The sequence below is a fragment of the Procambarus clarkii genome, chromosome 38, assembly GCF_040958095.1.
Source record: "Procambarus clarkii isolate CNS0578487 chromosome 38, FALCON_Pclarkii_2.0, whole genome shotgun sequence".
NCBI lineage: Eukaryota > Metazoa > Arthropoda > Malacostraca > Decapoda > Cambaridae > Procambarus > Procambarus clarkii.
This window is the reverse complement of record NC_091187.1, coordinates 24,007,821-24,024,595: the sequence shown is the minus strand read 5'-3', so window position 1 is coordinate 24,024,595 and position 16,775 is coordinate 24,007,821. Positions and strand designations below refer to the sequence as shown.

At 45.9% G+C, this 16,775-nt stretch overlaps 1 protein-coding gene across 3 annotated transcripts in view; it reads left to right on the top strand.

Annotated features, from left to right (window-relative positions):
• The window catches only part of LOC138372410 (methyltransferase-like protein 27), a 222,129-nt gene that overhangs the window by 156,031 nt on the left and 49,323 nt on the right, over positions 1–16,775 (top strand). The gene's annotated exons all lie outside the window — the stretch shown is intronic.

Sequence of the window (16,775 nt, the reverse complement as noted above, 5' to 3'; positions counted from 1 at the left end):
TCATATATATATATATATATATATATATATATATATATATATATATATATATATATATATATATATATATATATATATATATATATATATATATATATATATTAGTATTTGGTAGCAGTCTTTCCTGTTGACATATATTATTAAATATGACCGAAAAAGTAAGATTAATAATTCTAACACGAATTTTCTCAATCTTTCGTACATTTCTTTTCACTGTTGGAGGTAATTCAAAAATCAATTCTCCAAAATTCATTTTTATTTCTAGTCTGACGCGACATGAGTGCGTTTCGTAAAACTTATTACATTTTCAAAGACTTTAGTTTACAAATACAAAACTGAATAGAACTTACACATCTTCGATTTTGTTTATATCTACATTTGAGTGAGGTGGATGGGGTGAGGTGGCATTAATAGGGTATTAGTTTCATCAACACAAGACAGAACAAGAGGTGGCATTAATAGGGTATTAATTTCATCAACACAAGACAGAACACGAAACAATGGGTATTGAAATGGAAGTGATTGTAGAAAGCCTATTGGTCCATATTTCTTGATGCTTCTATATTGGAGCGGAGTCTTGAGGTGGGTAGAATATAGTTGTGCATTAACTGGCTGTTGATTGCTGGTGTTGACTTCTTAATGTGTAGTGCCTCGCAAACATCAAGCCGCCTGCTATCGCTGTATCTTTCGATGATTTCTGTGTTGTTTACTAGGATTTCTCTGGCGATGGTTTGGTTGTGGGAAGAGATTATATGTTCCTTAATGGAGCCCTGTTGTTTATGCATCGTTAAACGCCTAGAAAGAGATGTTGTTGTCTTGCCTATATACAGGTTTTTTTGGAGCTTACAGTCACCAAGTGGGCACTTGAAGGCATAGACGACGTTGGTCTCTTTTAAAGCGTTCTGCTTTGTGTCTGGAGAGTTTCTCATGAGTAGGCTGGCCGTTTTTCTGGTTTTATAGTAAATCGTCAGTTGTATCCTCTGATTTTTGTCTGTAGGGATAACGTTTCTATTAACAATATCTTTCAGGACCCTTTCCTCTGTTTTATGAGCTGTGGAAAAGAAGTTCCTGTAAAATAGTCTAATAGGGGGTATAGGTGTTGTGTTAGTTGTCTCCTCAGAGGTTGCATGGCGTTTCCCTTTCCTTCTTATGATGTCTTCGACGAAACCATTGGAGAAGCCGTTGTTGACTAGGACCTGCCTTACCCTACAGACCTTACCCTTACCCTTACCCTTACCCTACTAGTCAACAACGGCTTCTCCAATGGTTTCAACGAAGACATCATAAGAAGGAAAGTGAAACGCCATGCAACCTCTGAAGAGACAACTAACACAACACCTATACCCCCTATTAGACTATTTTACAGGAACTTCTTTTCCACAGCTCATAAAACAGAGGAAAGGGTCCTGAAAGATATTGTTAATAGAAACGTTATCCCTACAGACAACAATCAGAGGATACAACTGACGATTTACTATAAAACCAGAAAAACGGCCAGCCTACTCATGAGAAACTCTCCAGACACAAAGCAGAACGCTTTAAAAGAGACCAACGTCGTCTATGCCTTCAAATGCCCACTTGGGGACTGTAAGCTCCAAAAACCCAGTATATAGGCAAGACAACAACATCTCTTTCTAGGCGTTTAACGATGCATAAACAACAGGGCTCCATTAAGGAACATATAATCTCTTCCCACAACCAAACCATCGCCAGAGAAATCCTAGTAAACAACACAGAAATCATCACTATAATCATAATCACAAAAACTATATACTATAATCACAAAAACTTGACTGGCGCTCGCTGCCCACAACGAGATACCAAGTAACAAGGCGGTTAATCCAAGAATGATAACCCCTTATAAAAAATCTTACGTTAACACTTGTCTCTCAGGACAAACAAACAAAAGTTACTCTAATTGAATTTAAACAATTACGTTAATACACACGTGTCACAACGACACTTAAATGGCATCAATAACTCGTAAGTCAATTAATTACATCAACTTGAAAGTCAAGCATTCGGTGAGTAATTCCCAATTAATTACTGAATACAACAGCCTATTAATTCAGACGAGTATTGACAAAGCCTACTGTCTCTCAACTGACGACAGTTCACTTCCGGTCTTACGACAAGATTACCTTAACGAGGGTAGACTACTGTACCACACACAATGTTCCAATACTCCGTGTAAACAACAACATCAACACCTGGTGAATTCACTAAGTGGCGATTACTAATTATCTTTAATTAGCTACGAGTGCTTAATCACTCTGTCCGCAGTGACAGTGCGGTGCGTTGACAGGCGTCACACGACCGAGTGTACCGCTGAACGTCCCCAGTCATCCCTGGCCAATAGAATGATGACTGAATTCGTTCACTGGTCTTAGCATGTCCCATGTGGCCCCCCATTACTCCCTCATGACCGAGAGTAAACACAGCTAGGCGATGCTCTTTGGGGACCAGTAATTGTTCCCAAGTGTCCTGGGGTGTTTCCACCCTGCGCACTAGCTTACCCTTAACCTCCAAGTATTTATACTTGCGCTTATTCATGGTGAAGACCCTACCCTCTGCGGCATGTTCTCTCATCTTCCTGAGTGTGGGGTCTTTCCTTTGGGCTTCCTGGAATTCTTTAGCGCTTACTCCTTTCAAAGAATGTAGTTTCAGCGGCTTGTCCACTTTGGTGGGTTGCGCACTCATTGCGCGTGTGGTCACCGCGGCTACTAAAGCCTTGTTCCCCCTGGGAGCAGCAGTGACACCCTCAGTCACCAGGGGTCTTCCCCCTCTCCTCTTATCTTCCTCCGAGGCGGTGACCCTGGCCCACCCCCGGGGTTGGCGGGACCTGGCTGGATCAGCTGATCGAGCCCCCACCCACCTCCTTGAGTTTCTTCCCGTTTTCTGTTGGCGGAAAGGAGCAGACTTTCCCCGTTTTCCTTGCGCCTGCTGCTTCTGTTCCCTAGCTGGGGAGGCAGCCATGGCTTGGCTACCAGCTGAATGGCGCGTGACGTCACCTCCAGCTGGTGTGAGTCCCGTTCTCTGTGAGTCACTTCCTCAGGACCGACTCTTACTATTTGACACTTCAGGGGCGTTTCCCAACAACAACCCGTATTCAGCGTCCTTGCATTTCACCGCTCGTATTTTACCTTTTACATATGGTGTGTCAACAGTCAGGGATACCTCGATCATATCTATCTGTGTACCATCAGGGTATCTTACATGAATGGTTCTGCCTGTCTCGTTCCCAGGCTCGACAAGGCTCTCTCGGACCATATGGGTGGTAGCTCCCCTGTCTAGAAAGACCTTGGTCCATTTACCATTGACTAAACCTCTTGCTGTCTCCAGGGTGTGCTCCAGAGGATCACCTCCCTCGTGGGCACCCAGACCAGCAATTTGTGCATGTGTTCCCCCCTTTTCTGCACGCTTGCTCTTCTTACACTGTGCTGCTTTGTGACCTGGCTGGCCGCAAGTAAAACAGCGGGGTCCACTGACCTTGTGTGGCTTATGGCTTACTCTAGACTTACTCTCTTTAGGCCTAGCCCCGCTCCCTGAGGCTTGGTCATGACGCCGGCTCTCAGTGAACCTCCTTGTCTAGGTCTGTGTGCCTCAGCCCACCTGTCGGTACATTCTGCCATAGCCTCATTAGAGACTATCTCATTCTCCTTGAGTTTAGCACGGAGCGCAGGTTCCACTGCCTCCAAGAACTGTTCCCTAGTCATCAGTTCAAACAACGTATTGTCTTCCGGAACGACGGCGTTGTTCAACTCAAGATAGCGCTTGAGGCTCGACTGCAGCCTCTGCAACATTGCCCGGTACGTTTCCCCTTGACGTACTCTAATCTGACGGAATGCTCTCATCATTCCATCGGCCGAAATGCCATAGCCTTTCATTAAGGCTCGCTTCAGGGCATCATAATCGTTGCACATGGGAGTTCCCAAACCCTGGTATATACTTAATGCCCTTCCCTTCAACAATGAAGCTAGCGCTTGGGCCCAAGTTGACCTACTCCACTTCCCTTCCGTTGCTCTGCGTTCGAAGCGGTCAATGTATGCATCCATTGAATCCACTTGCTCATCGAAAGCTATAAGATTAGGCATTTTTATCTTAACAACTGGCCCCTCTGGACCGGGCTCTGTGGGTTGGGTTTGGCTTCCCTTCCCAGCTGTGGATTGCACCCTTGCAATCTCCAACTGGTTCTCTCTCTCCTGATGGGTATTCCACATTTCCATCACAAACTTAGACATCCCCTCTGCTGAGAGACCCATTAACCTAGCTTGTTCTCGCAGCATGTCTACAGTGAATCCCGCCTGGGGTTGTACAGTCCCCATTCTGGCCGGCGATTCCTGCATCAACCTACCTGCTGATGCAACCCTACCTTCCACGAAGGTTTCTATTGGAATTCTTTGGTGAGGGCGCGACCTCCCACTAAGATCCTGAGGCGTACTACTTCTATCACCTCCTACCACGTCCACTACACGAAAGTCGGCTAGGGGATTTCCTCATCCCCTAAATCACTTGCCGGCGTTTCGTTCGCCGAAGCGTAACTAGCATTAAGCCTTTCCGGTGACGCTTCTCTCTCTGACGTGTCCCCAGTGTCACGGAGTGCTGGTAACTCCTGACTGCCCCATGCCTGGCATATCTCCTCCACCCGGGCCCTGTGTCCCATCACGTACTGACGGCATTCCCTCTCCGTCTTACTAACTGCATCATCTGGCATCCTGCCATGGACAGACACATACAGAAACACGTACTCTTTCCTATAATCCACAGACATACTGACAGTGTGTGTTGGTGTGTGTACCTACTTGTGACAACTGTGACAACACACCCCCAACAATACTGTTCCACAATGTTCTGCAATTTGAGACTTTTTACTTTAATGATCAAAAGTCCGTGCATGGGCTCGAACCCAAGTGACACAGCCCCACGTTGGGCGCCAGACTTGTGAGATTTTTATTTCTTGACAGGTTATCAAAGAAATTGAGTCCTATGGATGTTACGTTAATCGCAACTACCTCGCAAGAGAGGCAGACCTTAAACAGCAAGAGCTGCCAGTGGCAGATATTTAATCTTTGCCAGTGGCAGATATTTAATCTTAAAGCCTAAGATCATAGGACCGCGGGAGCAAACCGCCAGGCGAAACCACACGGGTAACACCTGTCACTTAGGTCGCTGGCTCCTTCTAGTTAACAAACTAATAAAGGGTAGCCGACGGATTCTCACCTCTTATTTATAGAAGTGTGGTGCTGTGCAATGGACTCGAGCTTTAGATACAGACTTAATATGAACATAAGCAGGCAAAGCGTTGCAGAACATGAAATGTGGTGTCGGAAAATCTGACACCAATTTAATAATCATACAGATAATAGCTGTGTTGTATAAACAAGTTACCCATAGAAAACGTAACTTGTAGTGGAATTACCGTCTAAAGAAAACGGGATATCATCACCACATACTATTATAATTCACCACCTATTATGGTGGGAATTATTCTTAAATACATTAGTCTTTGGACTTTACCATCATAAAAACATCTTATATAAATTAACTTAATTATCAATATTTAATTATCAATATTAAAGTAGAGTAAATGTGACCCTTCTATCACTTTCTGAAATCTGGACAATGTAAGCCAGGCGTCAGGGAGGAAGGAGGGCAGCCATTGTTGTGTCACATCCGAGACGCGTGGAGCAAATTCGGCTCCTATCATATCTGGACAATGTCGGCCAGGCGTCAATAGTATGGAGTGTTAGACGCAGCCATTGTTGAGACTTGACCAGAGGCTCACACGGGAGCAAATTCGGCTCCTGTTAATTTACTTGGACGTAGTGTTATGGAAACTAATGGTGTACCATTATCACACGCTGTCAACAAATTCAAGTTAAGTGTTCTTTCCGAAACCCATGTATCTTTCATTTATGGCCATTAATGTCATTATATAGGGTGACCCGGTTAGAGCACGACATAGCCTCAAACTAAAGGTAATTAAGCCAGGTCTTTATTGTTCCATGTATAGTGTTTTCTCTGATATAGCTTGTCTTATATAGAATTCTGGCTTCACAGCTAGCGCACTTTTGACAGGTCAAGACGAAGAAGCAAGATTTTGTGCACCAGTTACTGGATGATGGAAGCTACCTCAAAGAGGATAATTTGGTGTCTACACCCTAGTTATACCTGGTGGACTAACCTGCTGTACTATAAGATAAGGAACCTTTTCAATGTATGTAGTTAATACTGTAGTTTGATTGGCTGCATATATATAAATATAAACCCCCCCTAATGTGTAGAGGATCGATTTGTGAGATTAAGAGATTATTGCAGAAATACAGTCCACTTATCATTGTACAAATTGTTATCGAAGTATATAAATTAACGTAAATATAAATTCATATAAATTAAATAAATATAAATCTCACAGGTCGGTTCCCACATGTGGGGCAGCAATATTGGAAGGTTTGACGTAAACGACCGTTTCTATAACAAAACAATTTATTCACAAAACAAGAACTAAAACTACTACACAGTGAATTTACGTTACTTTACTGTCACTTCAGTGGCACATTAAAGAACAGCTAATCAACAGCCTGATGGACCCACGGTCTCCTTATCCCGTCGTCGCTGACTGAACAGTGACACAAACTGAACAAAGTGGTGCCCACTGGTGACGCAAGCTTGCAATCAATATTGTCACGGCTTCACGGTAACCAATACTATAATCACAAAAACTTGACTGGCGCTCGCTGCCCACAACGAGATACCAAGTAACAAGGCGGTTAATCCCAGAATGATAACCCCTTATAAAAAATCTTACGTTAACACTTGTCTCTCAGGACAAACAAACAAAAGTTACTCTAATTGAATTTAAACAATTACGTTAATACACACGTGTCACAACGACACTTAAATGGCATCAATAACTCGTAAGTCAATTAATTACATCAACTTGAAAGTCAAGCATTCGGTGAGTAATTCCCAATTAATTACTGAATACAACAGCCTATTAATTCAGACGAGTATTGACAAAGCCTACTGTCTCTCAACTGACGACAGTTCACTTCCGGTCTTACGACAAGATTACCTTAACGAGGGTAGACTACTGTACCACACACAATGTTCCAATACTCCGTGTAAACAACAACATCAACACCTGGTGAATTCACTAAGTGGCGATTACTAATTATCTTTAATTAGCTACGAGTGCTTAATCACTCTGTCCGCAGACAGAGCTGATCAGTCCAACGAATTACAACAGCTAATTACAGCGCAATTGACTCCGATCATACAGACCGTCAACCCCTTACGTTAATTACTCAATTACCGACAGCTCGTTAACTCGTTAACACTACGTTAGTCTTTACTTGACAATTCCTCCACTGCGTGAACTTCACTGTGACAGTTGCCTTTACACGTCCCTACGTTAATCACAACAATGTTCAACGAACAAGTGACCTCGTTAAGTAAATCGTGACCCCCGGTGACGTTAACTGACCTTAATTCTCACGGAATCCTTCACAGTACACAACGCCTTCCACCAAGGTCAAACTTGTCTACGGTTTACACACGGTACAACACAGTACATCACAGTACAACACAGTACATCCTTGCCACTCGTGGCAAAACTTGTAAATGACTTCCCCCAGTAAATTATACACCAATAATTCACACTTTACCACAACACAACAGTAAAATATATAACCAAGGGAAATCTCCCTGTTACCACTTTTCACTGCTGAAAAAGGGAATCAAATTACAGCGAATACATACACGACACAGAAAAATAATAGAAGTAAATAACTCACTTTACCCTACCTCTGAATGTGTCACTAGGTGTCTTCACACACGTCAAAATCACAGTTGGGCCCAATCCTCAACTTGATGACAAATAGGGTAGACTCACACGTCTCCAATTCCCATTCACCTCCCCAGGTGGTCCCAGGGACAGAGGACAGACGGACACTGGGGGCGAACCCAGCTTCAGAGTTTTATTACCCAAACGGAAACAGTGTACTTACATTAATGATGTGGGGGCCCCTCTTTCAATCACACATACACGTCAATCACACTCCCACTGCTGCTGCTGGATGATGACGTAGGCGTCCTCAGTTCCTACACGTGGTCAGGTGGAGCACAGGGTCCTAGACCACGGGGTGTTAGCTCTACACACACAGAGACCAGGATGGCGCAGATACACCGGCTTAGGCAAGCCAGGGTTGCACACAACAGCAGGGGTGCGGTACCACGCCCCTTCCACTTGACACGGTACCCCAGGACACGACGGTACACGGTGTTACGACGGTACACGAGACCCGCGAGAGTCCTTCACTGTTCCTCAGAATTATAACATTTAAGGTTTCTCTCATAACACTGAAACCTTTTCTGGCACGTCTCACAGCAGTATCTTCAAGCACAGATACGATCGACGGCGGATGTCACTTTTATAGCCCGATAATTAACGCCTCACTCAGTCCAGCTCCTCTAAGATGGCGTCCCACAATTACGCGGCTAGATGACAAGTTCACACGGCTCGATACAGGCCCCTTTCCGCTCTACCGGATTCTTACGCATGGTACACGGAAAGATAGCAAGATGTTGGCGTGACTTTAGGAACGTTGTAGGCGGATATTTCCCGATGCTTGGCCTAGCACGGGAAATACGTCGACAGGCAGCAACGTCCAAGGTAAGAATGTCGTTTCCCGCCAATACCATGCCTGGGGTACCATGCAGTACCCCTCAGCGTCTTGGCCAATCACGGTTCAGCATTTCTGAGGACCAGGCCCTCAGCCAATCGCGCACCTGCCCCCTGACGCCACCCCCACTCACACACGAGGTGGACACGTGATAGGGGGGGTGGTCTACGGCCGTTAACCCCCCATACCTCCCTCTCGACACTTGACTTGTACAAAAATTTCCTGAAATCAACTCCCTCCTGTAATTTCCTTCACAGACCTGATACAGCGATCAGAATGACATCAATGGCTAGCAAATGTCATGGGCTGTTCAACGACACCCAACACGACTGTGGAAAAATTATATACAGAAAGTTGAATCACCGTGCACATCACCGGTGCACTATGCAATTTCGTACTCAATTCAGTGCACGAGAGAGCATGGAAAATATGTCCCCTGACATCAACCTCCCACTAAGGGTTTATTTCACTGGAAGCGAAATACACCCCACCATTTTACCAGCTCGATGGTGCACTGTGCACGAGTTGTCACACACACTTTGACAGCTCACTTCCGGCTGGGTAGTAGTGGGTGGAGACTCCGTTTTCTATGCGTCGTCGCCCTGAGAGACTTGGGGTGACTCCTCCGATTCGTCCTGGGTAGTGTTACCTGACTTAGGCGCAGAGTGGTGCTCGGCTCCAGGGCCAGGCTCTAGCCGGCTCGACGCCTCGAAGCTAGGCTGAACCCCAAGCTCTGCAGCTCCGGCTTCAGTCTGTGTCATACCGGACACACTAGCAACACCCTGGGATGGACTACCCGGAGAGACACGATCTTCACTCTCCTCCGACCTTGATGACGCATCATCGCGTTCCTCATAGCGTTTTAACATGATAACATGGTACTTCTTATTGACCCCCCTTACGCATACGACGTACGTCAATGAGTGACTGCACTCAGTGATGGTGAAGGGTCCCTTCCACTGTAGCAGGAGCTTGTTCCTGCTTGTAGGGAGGAGTAGGAGTACTTTATCTCCCACCTTAAACTTCCTCTCCCTGGCCTTCTGGTCGTACCTGCTCTTCTGGTACTCCTTAGCCTTGGCGAGTTCCTCCCTGGCCAACTTACACGTCTCTTCTAGACGGTTCCTCAAATCTATGACGTACTCATACGTCGTCTTGGTTTCTGGGGTACAGTCTTCCTCCTCCCATAGGTTCTTCAACACATACAGCGGTCCCTTTACCGTGCGACCATACAGGAGCTCGAACGGTGAGAACTGGGTACTTGCCTGGGGTACTTCCCTGTAGGCAAACAGTACCGGGTTAATGTACCTTGGCCACTCCTTGGGTTGCCCTATGCACATCTTCCTGAGCATTCTCTTTAGGGTACCATTAAACCGTTCCACCAACCCATTTCCCATAGCATGATAAGGTGTGGTGAATGATGGCTGCAACATGAGTAGCCTAGCTACTTCCGCCATCATCTCACTGGTGAACTGTGCCCCCCTCTCGCTGTGTATCTTCTCCGGTATACCTAAGCGACTGAAGAATCCAACCAATGCTTCCGCCACTGTGACGGTCTCGATATTCTTCAAAGGTGCCGCCTCTGGATACCGAGTAGCATGATCTACCATGGTCAGGATATATCTACTGCCGTCTGATGCCCTCGGCTCAATCGGGCCAATTATATCTACACTGACCATCTTAAATGGTTGATCAATGATGGGGAAAGGCTTCAGCTTCCCTGGCTGAACCTTACCTCTGTCAGCGGTGCGTTGACAGGCGTCACACGACCGAGTGTACCGCTGAACGTCCCCAGTCATCCCTGGCCAATAGAACGATGACTGAATTCGTTCACTGGTCTTAGCATGTCCCATGTGGCCCCCCATTACTCCCTCATGACCGAGAGTAAACACAGCTAGGCGATGCTCTTTGGGGACCAGTAATTGTTCCCAAGTGTCCTGGGGTGTTTCCACCCTGCGCACTAGCTTACCCTTAACCTCCAAGTATTTATACTTGCGCTTATTCATGGTGAAGACCCTACCCTCTGCGGCATGTTCTCTCATCTTCCTGAGTGTGGGGTCTTTCCTTTGGGCTTCCTGGAATTCTTTAGCGCTTACTCCTTTCAAAGAATGTAGTTTCAGCGGCTTGTCCACTTTGGTGGGTTGCGCACTCATTGCGCGTGTGGTCACCGCGGCTACTAAAGCCTTGTTCCCCCTGGGAGCAGCAGTGACACCCTCAGTCACCAGGGGTCTTCCCCCTCTCCTCTTATCTTCCTCCGAGGCGGTGACCCTGGCCCACCCCCGGGGTTGGCGGGACCTGGCTGGATCAGCTGATCGAGCCCCCACCCACCTCCTTGAGTTTCTTCCCGTTTTCTGTTGGCGGAAAGGAGCAGACTTTCCCCGTTTTCCTTGCGCCTGCTGCTTCTGTTCCCTAGCTGGGGAGGCAGCCATGGCTTGGCTACCAGCTGAATGGCGCGTGACGTCACCTCCAGCTGGTGTGAGTCCCGTTCTCTGTGAGTCACTTCCTCAGGACCGACTCTTACTATTTGACACTCCAGGGGCGTTTCCCAACAACAACCCGTATACAGCGTCCTTGCATTTCACCGCTCGTATTTTACCTTTTACATATGGTGTGTCAACAGTCAGGGATACCTCGATCATATCTATCTGTGTACCATCAGGGTATCTTACATGAATGGTTCTGCCTGTCTCGTTCCCAGGCTCGACAAGGCTCTCTCGGACCATATGGGTGGTAGCTCCCCTGTCTAGAAAGACCTTGGTCCATTTACCATTGACTAAACCTTTTGCTGTCTCCAGGGTGTGCTCCAGAGGATCACCTCCCTCGTGGGCACCCAGACCAGCAATTTGTGCGTGTGTTCCCCCCTTTTCTGCACGCTTGCTCTTCTTACACTGTGCTGCCTTGTGACCTGGCTGGCCGCAAGTAAAACAGCGGGGTCCACTGACCTTGTGTGGCTTATGGCTTACTCTAGACTTACTCTCTTTAGGCCTAGCCCCGCTCCCTGAGGCTTGGTCATGACGCCGGCTCTCAGATGAACCTCCTTGTCTAGGTCTGTGTGCCTCAGCCCACCTGTCGGCACATTCTGCCATAGCCTCATTAGAGACTATCTCATTCTCCTTGAGTTTAGCACGGAGCGCAGGTTCCACTGCCTCCAAGAACTGTTCCCTAGTCATCAGTTCAAACAACGTATTGTCTTCCGGAACGACGGCGTTGTTCAACTCAAGATAGCGCTTGAGGCTCGACTGCAGCCTCTGCAACATTGCCCGGTACGTTTCCCCTTGACGTACTCTAATCTGACGGAATGCTCTCATCATTCCATCGGCCGAAATGCCATAGCCTTTCATTAAGGCTCGCTTCAGGGCATCATAATCGTTGCACATGGGAGTTCCCAAACCCTGGTATATAATTAATGCCCTTCCCTTCAACAATGAAGCTAGCGCTTGGGCCCAAGTTGACCTACTCCACTTCCCTTCCGTTGCTCTGCGTTCGAAGCGGTCAATGTATGCATCCATTGAATCCACTTGCTCATCGAAAGCTATAAGATTAGGCATTTTTATCTTAACAACTGGCCCCTCTGGACCGGGCTCTGTGGGTTGGGTTTGGCTTCCCTTCCCAGCTGTGGATTGCACCCTTGCAATCTCCAACTGGTTCTCTCTCTCCTGATGGGTATTCCACATTTCCATCACAAACTTAGACATCCCCTCTGCTGAGAGACCCATTAACCTAGCTTGTTCTCGCAGCATGTCTACAGTGAATCCCGCCTGGGGTTGTACAGTCCCCATTCTGGCCGGCGATTCCTGCATCAACCTACCTGCTGATGCAACCCTACCTTCCACGAAGGTTTCTATTGGAATTCTTTGGTGAGGGCGCGACCTCCCACTAAAATCCTGAGGCGTACTACTTCTATCACCTCCTACCACGTCCACTACACGAAAGTCGGCTAGGGGATTTCCTCATCCCCTAAATCACTTGCCGACGTTTCGTTCGCCGAAGCGTAACTAGCATTAAGCCTTTCCGGTGACGCTTCTCTCTCTGACGTGTCCCCAGTGTCACGGAGTGCTGGTAACTCCTGACTGCCCCATGCCTGGCATATCTCCTCCACCCGGGCCCTGTGTCCCATCACGTACTGACGGCATTCCCTCTCCGTCTTACTAACTGCATCATCTGGCATCCTGCCATGGACAGACACATACAGAAACACGTACTCTTTCCTGTAATCCACAGACATACTGACAGTGTGTGTTGGTGTGTGTACCTACTTGTGACAACTGTGACAACACACCCCCAACAATACTGTTCCACAATGTTCTGCAATTTGAGACTTTTTACTTTAATGATCAAAAGTCCGTGCATGGGCTCGAACCCAAGTGACACAACCCCACGTTGGGCACCAGACTTGTGAGATTTTTATTTCTTGACAGGTTATCAAAGAAATTGAGTCCTATGGATGTTACGTTAATCGCAACTACCTCGCAAGAGAGGCAGACCTTAAACAGCAAGAGCTGCCAGTGGCAGATATTTAATCTTTGCCAGTGGCAGATATTTAATCTTAAAGCCTAAGATCATAGGACCGCGGGAGCAAACCGCCAGGCGAAACCACACGGGTAACACCTGTCACTTAGGTCGCTGGCTCCTTCTAGTTAACAAACTAATAAAGGGTAGCCGACGGATTCTCACCTCTTATTTATAGAAGTGTGGTGCTGTGCAATGGACTCGAGCTTTAGATACAGACTTAATATGAACATAAGCAGGCAAAGCGTTGCAGAACATGAAATGTGGTGTCGGAAAATCTGACACCAATTTAATAATCATACAGATAATAGCTGTGTTGTATAAACAAGTTACCCATAGAAAACGTAACTTGTAGTGGAATTACCGTCTAAAGAAAACGGGATATCATCACCACATACTATTATAATTCACCACCTATTATGGTGGGAATTATTCTTAAATACATTAGTCTTTGGACTTTACCATCATAAAAACATCTTATATAAATTAACTTAATTATCAATATTAAAGTAGAGTAAATGTGACCCTTCTATCACTTTCTGAAATCTGGACAATGTAAGCCAGGCGTCAGGGAGGAAGGAGGGCAGCCATTGTTGTGTCACATCCGAGACGCGTGGAGCAAATTCGGCTCCTATCATATCTGGACAATGTCGGCCAGGCGTCAATAGTATGGAGTGTTAGACGCAGCCATTGTTGAGACTAGACCAGAGGCTCACACGGGAGCAAATTCGGCTCCTGTTAATTTACTTGGACGTAGTGTTATGGAAACTAATGGTGTACCATTATCACACGCTGTCAACAAATTCAAGTTAAGTGTTCTTTCCGAAACCCATGTATCTTTCATTTATGGCCATTAATGTCATTATATAGGGTGACCCGGTTAGAGCACGACAGCCTCAAACTAAAGGTAATTAAGCCAGGTCTTTATTGTTCCATGTATAGTGTTTTCTCTGATATAGCTTGTCATATATAGAATTCTGGCTTCACAGCTAGCGCACTTTTGACAGGTCAAGACGAGGAAGCAAGATTTTGTGCACCAGTTACTGGGTGATGGAAGCTACCTCAAAGAGGATAATTTGGTGTCTACACCCTAGTTATACCTGGTGGACTAACCTGCTGTACTATAAGATAAGGAACCTTTTCAATGTATGTAGTTAATACTGTAGTTTGATTGGCTGCATATATATAAATATAAACCCCCCCTAATGTGTAGAGGATCGATTTGTGAGTTTAAGAGATTATTGCAGAAATACAGTCCACTTATCATTGTACAAATTGTTATCGAAGTATATAAATTAATGTAAATATAAATTCATATAAATTAAATAAATATAAATCTCACAGGTCGGTTCCCACATGTGGGGCAGCAATATTGGAAGGTTTGACGTAAACGACCGTTTCTATAACAAAACAATTTATTCACAAAACAAGAAATAAAACTACTACACAGTGAATTTACGTTACTTTACTGTCACTCCAGTGGCACATTAAAGAGCAGCTAATCAACAGCCTGATGGACCCACGGTATCCTTATCCCGTCGTCGCTGACTGAACAATGACACAAACTGAACAAAGTGGTGCCCACTGGTGACGCAAGCTTGCAATCAATATTGTCACGGCTTCACGGTAACCAATACTATAATCACAAAAACTTGACTGGCGCTTGCTGCCCACAACGAGATACCAAGTAACAAGGCGGTTAATCCAAGAATGATAACCCCTTATAAAAAATCTTACGTTAACACTTGTCTCTCAGGACAAACAAACAAAAGTTACTCTAATTGAATTTAAACAATTACGTTAATACACACGTGTCACAACGACACTTAAATGGCATCAATAACTCGTAAGTCAATTAATTACATCAAGTTGAAAGTCAAGCATTCGGTGAGTAATTCCCAATTAATTACTGAATACAACAGCCTATTAATTCAGACGAGTATTGACAAAGCCTACTGTCTCTCAACTGACGACAGTTCACTTCCGGTCTTACGACAAGATTACCTTAACGAGGGTAGACTACTGTACCACACACAATGTTCCAATACTCCGTGTAAACAACAACATCAACACCTGGTGAATTCACTAAGTGGCGATTACTAATTATCTTTAATTAGCTACGAGTGCTTAATCACTCTGTCCGCAGACAGAGCTGATCAGTCCAACGAATTACAACAGCTAATTACAGCGCAATTGACTCCGATCATACAGACCGTCAACCCCTTACGTTAATTACTCAATTACCGACAGCTCGTTAACTCGTTAACACTACGTTAGTCTTTACTTGACAATTCCTCCACTGCGTGAACTTCACTGTGACAGTTGCCTTTACACGTCCCTACGTTAATCACAACAATGTTCAACGAACAAGTGACCTCGTTAAGTAAATCGTGACCCCCGGTGACGTTAACTGACCTTAATTCTCACGGAATCCTTCACAGTACACAACGCCTTCCACCAAGGTCAAACTTGTCTACGGTTTACACACGGTACAACACAGTACATCACAGTACAACACAGTACATCCTTGCCACTCGCAGTAAAACTTGTAAATGACTTCCCCCAGTAAATTATACACCAATAATTCACACTTTACCACAACACGACAGTAAAATATACAACCAAGGGAAATCTCCCTGTTACCACTTTTCACTGCTGAAAAAGGGAATCAAATTACAGCGAATACATACACGACACAGAAAAATAATAGAAGTAGATAACTCACTTTACCCTACCTCTGAATGTGTCACTAGGTGTCTTCACACACGTCAAAATCACAGTTGGGCCCAATCCTCAACTTGATGACAAATAGGGTAGACTCACACGTCTCCAATTCCCATTCACCTCCCCAGGTGGTCCCAGGGACAGAGGACAGACGGACACTGGGGGCGAACCCAGCTTCAGAGTTTTATTACCCAAACGGAAACAGTGTACTTACATTAATGATGTGGGGCCCCTCTTTCACTCACACATACACGTCAATCACACTCCCACTGCTGCTGCTGGATGATGACGTAGGCGTCCTCAGTTCCTACACGTGGTCAGGTGGAGCACAGGGTCCTAGACCACGGGGTGTTAGCTCTACACACACACAGAGACCAGGATGGCGCAGATACACCGGCTTAGGCAAGCCAGGGTTGCACACAACAGCAGGGGTGCGGTACCACGCCCCTTCCACTTGACACGGTACCCCAGGACCCGACGGTACACGGTGTTACGACGGTACACGAGACCCGCGAGAGTCCTTCACTGTTCCTCAGAATTATAACATTTAAGGTTTCTCTCATAACACTGAAACCTTTTCTGGCACGTCTCACAGCAGTATCTTCAAGCACAGATACGATCGACGGCGGATGTCACTTTTATAGCCCGATAATTAACGCCTCACTCAGTCCAGCTCCTCTAAGATGGCGTCCCACAATTACGCGGCTAGATGACAAGTTCACACGGCTCGATACAGGCCCCTTTCCGCTCTACCGGATTCTTACGCACGGTACACGGAAAGATAGCAAGATGTTGGCGTGACTTTAGGAACGTTGTAGGCGGATATTTCCCGATGCTTGGCCTAGCACGGGAAATACGTCG